This window comes from Pygocentrus nattereri, chromosome 26, assembly GCF_015220715.1.
Source record: "Pygocentrus nattereri isolate fPygNat1 chromosome 26, fPygNat1.pri, whole genome shotgun sequence".
Lineage (NCBI taxonomy): Eukaryota > Metazoa > Chordata > Actinopteri > Characiformes > Serrasalmidae > Pygocentrus > Pygocentrus nattereri.
In genome coordinates this window covers 28,211,929-28,222,493 of record NC_051236.1, presented here as the reverse complement: position 1 = coordinate 28,222,493, position 10,565 = coordinate 28,211,929, and the positions used below count along the sequence as shown (strand labels likewise).

Here is a 10,565-nt window from a genome sequence, read left to right as displayed (position 1 = left end):
AAAATTATAAGTAACTAAAGAAAGAAAGAAAGAAAGAATAAGTAATGAACTTAAATATGCATGTTGTTTATTCGTATTATAAAATTGTATAAATAATTTCTTTACTTAATTTACAGTACTGAGCAAAAGTCAGAGACCCATTATGTATCTTTATTTTCAGTCAAAACGGCCATTAAGTATAAGTCATTCATTATTTTAAGTACGTTCCGTGTCTACACTGTGTCTTTATGACAGCTTCCATTTTTCAGGAGACTTTTTTTTTTAAGAAATCTGCAGAGATATTTTTCCACACTTTCCAAAGTTTAGTCTTAGTAGTTGGTTGCATTGCTGCATGCTGCTTCCCACAATCCAAGTAATCCCAAACACATTCAGTGATGTTGAGGCCTGGACTCTGGGAGGTTCTGTGCTTCTGTGTTTGATTTTTTTTTTTTTAATGACATTTACTGTTTAACTGATGGTGACAGTGTTGGTGGTCTTACACGGTTGTTTGAAAACTCCCCTTTTCACTGTTTGCCTTCCCTATGCAAGTGGATTATTTTACTTCTAATCTCCTTTATAACGTGTACATAATATCTCTTTGAAAATTAAATGACTCTTCCACTGTACCATATGTACTTTTGTTGTTTAAATATTCCCCTGTATATAGACCATTCTTTTTTTATTAATTTATTATTCATTTATTAGTATTTTTACATATACATTTTTATAAACAATATTTGTCCTGCAGTAAGTGTTATGAAGTATTTATGAAATTATTTTTCATTCTTGAGATTCATTCAGTTGGGATAGATTCTCTCCCTCCTCCTTCCTAAACCTACAAGTGTCACATACGGCCCCAAAATGTTCAAAACCAGTCCTGATTGAACTGAAATACACACATATATGGGCCCTTTTCTTCTATATGTATTTATACTGTGAAAAATGCACTTAGTTACAAAGCTGTTGTTAAATTTAAAATGTTTCACAATCACTAGGAAAACTGCTAATGCTGTGACAAGTAGCTATATGCCACAAAATATTTTAGAACATGTAAAACAACTGGTAAGAATAGCTAGTAAAATACTATAACACATGCAATTTTATAAGGTGTATTGGTTTCTATAAGGTAATAAAGAGAACTGATCTTCTGATCTTCAGTTCTGCTTTTCTTTTACTGCCTTATGTAAATATTTAATTCAACCCAGTTTAGTTCATTATCATTGTCTGTGTACATGCACGTGATGGTACAGCCCTAAAGTGCAAGGGTAGTAAACCTTTAGCCATCAACAACACAACTACACAAACATACAGGAGTTCTGATTGACTAATTTCCTACAAAACCCTCACTGGAAACCTCTTCAAAAATACGTAGTCACTAAGCTGCAGTGCATCCGAAGCTCACATTCCATTCATTAAGTGTGTTTTAAACACAGGCATATAATGAGCTGAGGGTGCTAAGTGAAGCTCCTGTGCTGGCATGTGTCCCCAGAGGGAGCGTGGAGTGCAGGAGACAGGAGATGAGATAAGAAGGCCTAAACACTTTCAGTGGCTGAAACACAACACTCCAGTGTACATTTAGGTCTAGACATGTTTGATCAACACCTCAAAGGACGAGCGAACATGTGTGGATGGAGTTAGAGGAAACAGAAAGGCTTGCAGTGAAAGCCCTCAAGTGCGCTTCTATCACTTAGACTTCATGACTTAGCGTTGGAGGTGCGGTGGATTTGTCAATATACATAGAGACCGATTTAAAGTAAACAAGATCACTCAGAGTGATCAACGTAAAATGCTCCAATATAGAGAAACTTGTTCACAGTGGTGGTGATAGGAACCAGACGTCTGAAGCATTTAATGCCTCTAAAAGCTTCATCACAGGAAGCTATTACATAACATCACTTGAAGTTGGAGACATCGTTTTACGATAGTTGTACTAGAAATTTGCCCTAAAATCTATGTTGCAAAATTCTTTCCTGTAGGGCACTGTAAGGCAAAATAGACCCCAAAAAACTCATGTGTTAATATTTACTACTATTTTGTTATTATCAATATTACGCATAAAAACTCAGAAGACACATGTAGGCTCACTTGTTGTTTTGGATAGTAAATAAAATGACTATATTTGCATTGTAGACATCACAATGCCTGGTTCACATTACCAGCAGTGTAAATAAATCTGTCAGTTTCTCTACAATGAACCACTTCATATGAAACCTGAATGACATCTCAGTGACTAAATTGTGTAGAAATTTGGAAGAATAGTTGGAATTCCCCTTTAAAAGAAACACAAAACAAATCCTACACTTCACTACACTACACCTACACTACAATCAATTTTGATTTCGCCTGCTATTATACCAGGACTGCATGAAAAGCTACCAGGACTGCATGAAAAACAGTATAAAAAGTGCAGAAAAAAACAATAGAGAAACAATATGTGATTGTCTTGTGGGAACTAATTGTTCAGTTGTTTTTTTTTTAAACCATTAATGACATGGCCCTCAGTTTTATGTAATATATCAAGTAGAAGCTTTGGCAGCTGATCCAACAGCTGATGTAATCGCCAAGTTTTTTTATTCAGGGCACACTCAAAAATGACATGTTAATTAACCTCTTAATCTCAAGGGTTACTATTCAGTTATTAATCTGAATTGAAGAATGGACGTGTGGGCCCGTTGATGAAAGTGAAAGGGTTAACACCACACTTTCTGTGTGTTTTTGCCATTTTAACACATTTTTGTTTCATGTCACACAGAATACAACTGTGAATACAAAAATGAATCAAGGGGTTTTTGACTTATTTGACTGATGATTGTGTCAAAGTCTATATCTGCTGACTTCTCTATCATAAAATGTATGTCGTAATTAAAGTAACCTCTTTCTGCAGGCGCCTTAGTAATCATTCTGCAGGCAAAATGGAAATCAGATATTTTATATGTGTGTATTGGTGTGACTGTGTTGAGCAGCAGGCCCATTCAACCCTATACCCACTCACACCATCCTTTTGTTTGTCCCTGATATGCTTTTGCATCCGCCCATTTCTGAGAGCTAGACTAATGAGCAGGACTCATTCCAACTCATCATAGCATCAGAATGCCACTGACTGCAGCAGCCCTACTGCATGATCGACCATCAATTATGTATGGAGTCTCCTGGGCTTGGGCGGACCCTGTGTTTTTCGGGGTGACTGGCGCAGGGGGACCTCCAGCAGCGAGGCCGGTGAGCGAGGTGTCTTTGGCCATACCCGTTCTCCATTATTAATCAGAGCCTAACCGGGGGCAGCCCAGGGGTCAGCTCCTATTAGTGCCAGCTGGGACAGGAACTCCACTTCCACAGATTGGGCATTTCATGCTACGCTGCTCACACCACTCACGCCCTGATTTGATATTAATATCCATTTAGGGTTTCCCAGCTCGTCTCATTGCGATTATCAGATCCTGCGCTTGGCCTTTGACACTCATTAAGCTACTGTGTGATTTGCTGCAATTGTGATAAAGAGCTTTTTTACTGTTTCAGTGTTTCAGGTGGAGATTAATGTTGAAGAATGAAGGTAGATAAAGATCTGTGTGAAGTTTGGGGGGGTTTTGTTCTAGAGAATGATAATGCTAATGATAATGATAATGGGTAACGCTTTAGTGAGGTGCAAGTTGGATGCTTAAAAGCAAATGTTGCTAACAGGTTTTCTGTCCCACATACACCCATAGACACACTCACTGTGTGATCCTACATTGTTATCTTCAGGAAACCAACTCAGATATTTGACATGTAAATACTAACAGAATTTTGACAGTGGATTTGGGTTTGTTTTTTGAGTCGGATTACTCGCTTCGCCTCACCTCAATGTAATCACTCTAGTCAGTGAGAATTAGTCCTGCTAAATTGGTGACAAACTCAACAAACAATCTATCTAATTGCACTAATGTGATGAATAAAGTTCACCATGCTGAAAAAGAGAGACACTCAACCTCACCACTGGCTAAACTCAATTTCCACTCAGAAACAGCTCTGTAAGCTTTACATTGATTTTATTTCAGCTTATTGCAGCTATTTCTAGTGGCTACTTACTCTGTTTTTAAACAAGATCAGCCACTTATAACATTAATGAGCATAACTAGCTGTCTTGTTTGAAGGTAGGAACCGGCTTTGTCCTTCTAAAAAAATACTGAAAGTGTCTACTGGGTTTTCCTTCCAGATGGTACAGGTGTGTCAGGGTTTTAGAGAGTGACACAAAATTAAAGGATATTTTTTCCAGGGAGTTATTCATACAGGTATTCCTTTACAGTTTAAGAGTTTGAGAGCCGCAATTGATAATTTGTTGAACACTTTTTTGATTTACTTCCCCAACAGGATTTAAACTGTGAACTGAGAACTTAGTGATGTTTAAGGGTATATGATCTACAGTACTTTGCTCTGTGTTTTGGCCCTAGCCAAATGTATAAAAGCAACAGTGGTTGGCAGCTACATACACACACCCACACATACAGAAACATACACGGTGTGTCCTACTTACTTCCTCTTGCAATCATCTTCAAGGTGGGAATCAGATGTGATATAGGAGTGTTTTTCTGCCAAACAATGTCTGTTGGTCTTGGCAATAAGTGGAGGTAGCGAACCACTTTAGCGTGACAGTAGCAACAAAAGGAGCACTGACATCTCGTCGGTGGAAGGAGAATGACTTTGTCAAATTTCCAGCGGTTATCTGATGCCATCAGATCTTGTTAGCGGACGACTACAGGCTGGAGATTGAGGTGAGGGAAGAAAGGGGGGGCGGGACATGGCTGAGTGATTCAGTCCACACTTTCCAGGCCACCCTGGGCTGTGTGGGGAGTTAGGATAGTGGGATTTCTGCCCCAGGGCCTTGAAACAGCACCCTTGTCCCAGATCAGCACGTCTTTTAGCCCATTATCGTCAGTGACAACGGCAGCCCACTGAAACACAGCAGGGGTCAGGTGTCAGGTCAAAGGTCATTTCAGGGACACCGCTTCAGACACTTGAACAAAGCTTCTGCTCGTTCTGTGTGTGGAGCCTGAGGGGTTTCCTCACTGCTGCAGCAAGAGACATACACTAGATGTGATTAAATCTAGTTATTTGTTCAAGCCAGCCTATAGAACCACCATTCAACAGTTTAGTGTCACGTTTTCAATAATAAATGAATTTTGTTGCAGATACTGTTCATGTATAAAATGATTCTGTTAAGATTCTAGTGCTATGCTTCACAGATTTAACATAAATTATTTCTGAACAAAGCAGCTTTAAATAGCCCACCTCTTGATGTCTAGTTTATATCTACTTTAATTCTTGATATTTTACATGTACCTGTATGTTTTTATCTTTATGTTTGTCCAATGACTTTGAATGTCTTGAAAGGCACTTCTGCATGACTGCAAAACATAATTATGTAACAAGTTGTGCTTAACGTTCCAACGATAGTCTAACAAAGCAGCACGGGAAGGTATTCCTGAACTAATGACACCACTAAAACCATTCAGTTACTTATCAGGTCAACAGATGAGTGTTAACACCTAGGGCCTTCCCCTCTGTCTGAGCCAAACACACTAAATCTATCCTCACTCCAGGAGGGTAAATGCATAGTTAGTGAGCACGAATGAAAGATTTGGTAATTAGCAGTGTGAATCTTATGGCCTGATGCGACCCATGAGTTATACAGGAGATGAAGGTGAGAGTGCACTGATGGGATGGGGCTGTTTGTTTGGGTTTTGCTTTCAGGACATCCTGACAGTCAACTTGTAATTAAGATACTGAGGCCTAAAGCAATGCCTCCTTTACTGTGTCTGCTTTTCATCATAAAGAAAGCTAAAAAAAAAAAGCCAAGCGTAAGAAGGGAAAAGGGAGAGAGGAAGAGTGTTTGTACGAATGTATGTGTGTATATGCGTGTATAGTGCCCTGCACAAATATTGGCACCCCTGGTAATCATGAGCAAAATGAGCTCTAAAAGTATTCCTTATATGATCTTTCATTTAAAATATTAGCAAAATCTAACAATTATTTAATGATGTATGATCATTGGGAGTAAAAACTAAATTCTGCCATAAAATAATTATATTTCTTAAGTCCAGGTGTGCTGCAATTGTTTGTACCCCTTGAAATTTCTAAGAGTGAAATCTAAATGAAGTATATTTCCATTCATATTTTATATTTTCCTGAGTTATTACGTTCTCCTGAGGTATTAGGAACACCTAAACAGAGAGCCATGACTTCCTGATTCACTGAGGAATATATATGAGGTGAAACACAGCTCAAATGCTATTAATCACCCATCACTATGAGAAAGACCAGACAATACAGCAATGATGTACGACAAAAGATTGTTACAAATCAGGAAATGGCTACAACAAAATACACTTGAAAATGCAAATTTAATGGTAACATAATATTTAAGCAGTTTAAAACAACTACAGATGTCAAGAATTTGCTGGAAAAAGGACATATGTCTATACTGACCTCACACACAGTGAGGAGGATGGTTTGAGTGGACATAGAATCTCCAAAAATCACAGATGGGGAATTTCAAAAATTAGTTAGGTCTTGAAATTAGAACGTCTCCCAAACCACAATCAAACACCATCTATATAACCACAACATGTGTGGGAGTTGCCAGAAGGAGGCCTTCAGGAGGCAAACAAACTGAAGCACCTACAGACTTAACTTTAATGTATGTTAATGACTGTATTCCAATAATGATTTTATTTCAGATCATTTTCTACCATTTCTTTTGGTTGATTTGGCACAGACTTTTCGCACAGTCTATGTTTATATTTGCATGCTTGATGACTGAATAAAAGATATGTGCTGCTGATTGAAAGAGCCACCAGACAGAAGTAGAAGAGTAGAATGCAGTGCTTATTTACATGTGTATCTGAAAGAATTCTGTGGGATAATCGCATAAAAGAAAACACCAAATCTCTTTATCCTCCCTCTGTTTCTTTTAGCTTCTGCATTTGTGTGCATGTGTATGCCTGTATGTTTGCAGAGGGTGTAGAAGTGTTTGTGGAGGAATGCGTGTGTTTGTGTGTGTGTGTGTGTGTGTGTGTGTGTGTGTGTGTGTGTGTGCATGTGTGTGTGTGTGTGTGTGTGTGTGTGTGTGTGTGTGTGTGTGTGTGTGTGTGTGTGTGGGTGTGTGTGTGTGTGTGTGTGTGTGTGTGTGTGTGTGTGTGTGAGGTCACCTTGAGCGTGGGGTTTGGGCCCTCTGTGTCTCCTTTTCTCCGTGCTTCACTGAGCGCTCCACCAAGCGCAACACTCCCTCACCTGCAGCGCTTTCTCCCCCCTCTGAGACACCGGCCATTTGCAGCGGATTAGAGAGAGAGAGAGGGACAGAGAGAGAGAGAGAGAGAGAGAGAGAGAGAGAGAGAGATTCTGAAATGCCAATTGTGGTCAGTTTGTAAAGAAATGGTTTCAGTGGTTTGCTAATAATTGTAAGAACATTACATTCAAAATCAAATCAAATCAATTCACAATAGGCTTCCAGCACAAAGTGCTGAGACCCTTAATTAAAATCTTAGCCCGCACTGGCAAAGAACATGTGGGAATGTTATCTATGCTAGTTAGGTGCTTAAAGCTCTTAAACTGTATGCAATATGTAGTTTATTCAGTTATTAATATTAAGGGCCCATATTCTACATTTCTTGCATTTTACTTTTTTTCTTTCAGGTCCACTTGTTATGTTATGTGTGGTTTTATGTACCAAAAAACAAGCTTAATTCACTTTTACACAACTATTTTCCAACCTTTTTTAACCCCTCAGGATTAAACAGGTTATTTTTGTTACTGTGCCTTTAAAACGGACACAGTGAGGTGCAAAAGTGAAAAGCAGAATTCAGAATCTCTTAGAGCTGGACTCCACAAGCTTGTCTAAGAGCATCTGATGAGTGGATCAGGTCCATCTGGCTGGATCTACCATTCGGGTAACCTAGGTGACTGCCCTGGTGCACCTAATGTCCAGGGCACCAATAGATTGCTCAGAAAAGTTTAAAAGTATTTTAATGATCTGATAACAAGTTTTTAAAATATTCTGTTTGCTTTAAATCTGTTCACATTCCTCACTACTCAGTAGAAAAACCATTATCATGTCCGCATTAAATGTGGAAGACAACGACGTCTGTGGGCAAAACACAGACGAAATAAGCTGTTGTTTCTTGTCCCATGTGCATTGTGACATGAGGGAATTTGTCTAATGAACTGATGGTCTCTCATCTGCATACCTGAGTGATCTTGACAAGGTCTATGCTGAGGAGCTAATGTTAGCTCAGTTAAAGTATTTTGTGAAGAATGAATAGCACAATTAAGCAAAGCACTGACAAGGTCTTAATTAACCATGAAATAGAGGCATGTGTGATAGAGAGACTGTTATGTTTGCACAGGTTTTGATGACAGGCACCACAACTCTAATGCCCAAGGGCACGAAATGGTTTTAATCCATCTCTGACCTGAGCCGTCTAAACACGTGAATCAATGGAAGGGACAAAACTAAAAAAATCTGACCTTTCTGTACAAAAGCAATAACACGCTCGATGTGCTTACATTTCTATACATATGTATGTAAAGGATTTCTGTTTTGATTGGCTGCCTTGTTCAAAAAGTAGTCTGGGCTGAACCACTCCTTCAGTGTGAATGAGTTTAGCCAAACTGCTAGATTAAACAGACATATCGCTGTTGTCGGAACAAAACCTCATATCTCCAAAATGAGAACTTTAAAGGAGACGGGAACAACATACTCTGCTTTTAATGTAAGTCAGTGGAACCAGACTTCTCCAAAGTAATTTTGGGTCATCTCTGAAGGTTCATTCATCATGAAACTTACACATAACTGCAAAGAACAACGGGTCTTTTAGAATGATGTAAAAAAGTGAAAAACAAAAATGGAGATGCAAGATTTTGTTCCAACAGCAGCGATATATTTAAATACACTGTTTTTTGTGGGGACTACAGCTGCTGACTGATGTACAGTAAAATCAGAAGCTAACCAAAAACAGTGACTACCACAAGCTGTCTAAATTACGCAAATTTAACTTGTTATTATGTGTATTGCTGATGATTGATTGCTAATGAATGCCCATTCAGGGTTGTGAGGTATAAAAACATTACAAGTATTCTGACAAAAAGATAATCAAATTTTATCTTTTCTTGTCTTTTCCTTTTCTGTGTTCTGGTTACCAGATGTGTAATTTTTTTTTTTTGGAAACAAGGTTGATTAGTTGTTTTTACTCCTTCACAGCATATTCGACCACAATACAGTACGGTTATAACTCAAAAGCTTTTAGGGGGCCCCTTGTGTCTGTGGGTCCTTAACCAGCTTCTTATGTCACATACTAAGTAGAGCTGGATGTGTTTATGTACTTCATCAAACTACTTTACTTAATGATATGGGTCCTTTAAGATGTATTATTCAGCAATGCCTATACCTATAAATTATTTAGCAACTACTCAGAAACTAGAATGCAAGTGATGTAATGTTTACAATAAGGAAATTAAATGGACCCTTGCAGTTTTAGGGATGAAATATGCCATTTACAGTGGAATTGTGTAGGTCTGTGCTACAGTCTCCTTCTCTGCATGCTTTAAATAAGACATACGTGCATTTCTGCTTTCTCACCTGTAGCCCTCAGTGTGGGTCAGCATTCCAGCACAACCCTGCTGCTGATGGGATGAGAGCGCGTGAATGCCAGTGGATCAGGCAGTCACACAAAGCCGTTGTTAGTGGGTAAGGCCATGCCCGCTGCTCCTGCACTGGCACCGGCCACTCTCAGACTGGCATCAGCCTGCGCCAGGGCCTCTCACACAGTTGGCGGAGGAGCAGGAGGGATGTAGTGGATGCCAGCAGCGGGGACGACAGCCCAAAGCTGTTTGGAGCAAAGTGGGTCTGAGGAGCGCCTCCCTAAAAAAAGACCATTGCTCATCTTTCATTTGCACACTTCATGTTTTTTTGTGACTTTCATTCATTTTAAGATTTATCAATTTTGTGGCCTTAATTCTGAACTGAATTGATCAGATTTTGTCCATGCTTTCATGTGCACTTTGTGTTAGAAATACAGGTATGTTACATGAAAAAATTCTAATTACAATTATTAAAGCATGCGCACAGTTTAATCGCTAAGCATATACAGTATACAGTAGTCCCATAACAGTATTTATAGATTTGTGCCTTATATTAGAATGTAGTTCACTGTGTTGGGTAACAAAGTGTTGAACCAAGTGCTATTTATTATACATAAATCTTTTCAAGACTGTAATTTACTTTTTGGAAAAGTATTCTTTTAAAAGATAGCTGGTGTATTTAAGATCATTTGAGCAGTTTCTTTGCAAATTATGCAGGCATGCATACAAAATTATGTCTTTAAACACTTATGAGTTCATGAGCCAATCCATGAATACAAGCTCATCACTGTAGGAAAAACAGCTCCAGACTGTTGTTTCCACCTCAGCTTGATCTTGTGCTAAATGTGTTTTTCTCTGAAACAAATATCATTATTAGTAACCTAACGAACTTCATTACCACTGGTTAAATGGCGAATACATTACATTCCCAGGCTCAGTATGTCCTAAGGCTTATTATGCTGTAATCATATGGTTAG

General features: G+C 38.7%; 1 long non-coding RNA gene across 1 annotated transcript; it reads right to left on the bottom strand.

The window, feature by feature from the left end:
* Positions 1 to 4,735: 4,735 nt before the first annotated feature.
* On the bottom strand, positions 4,736 to 9,844 carry LOC119262526. Its single transcript, XR_005129720.1, has 3 exons — positions 9,587 to 9,844; positions 7,161 to 7,263; positions 4,736 to 4,904 (listed from the first exon to the last, which is right to left on the bottom strand). It is a non-coding gene; the product is annotated as an uncharacterized LOC119262526 (long non-coding RNA).
* Positions 9,845 to 10,565: the final 721 nt, after the last annotated feature.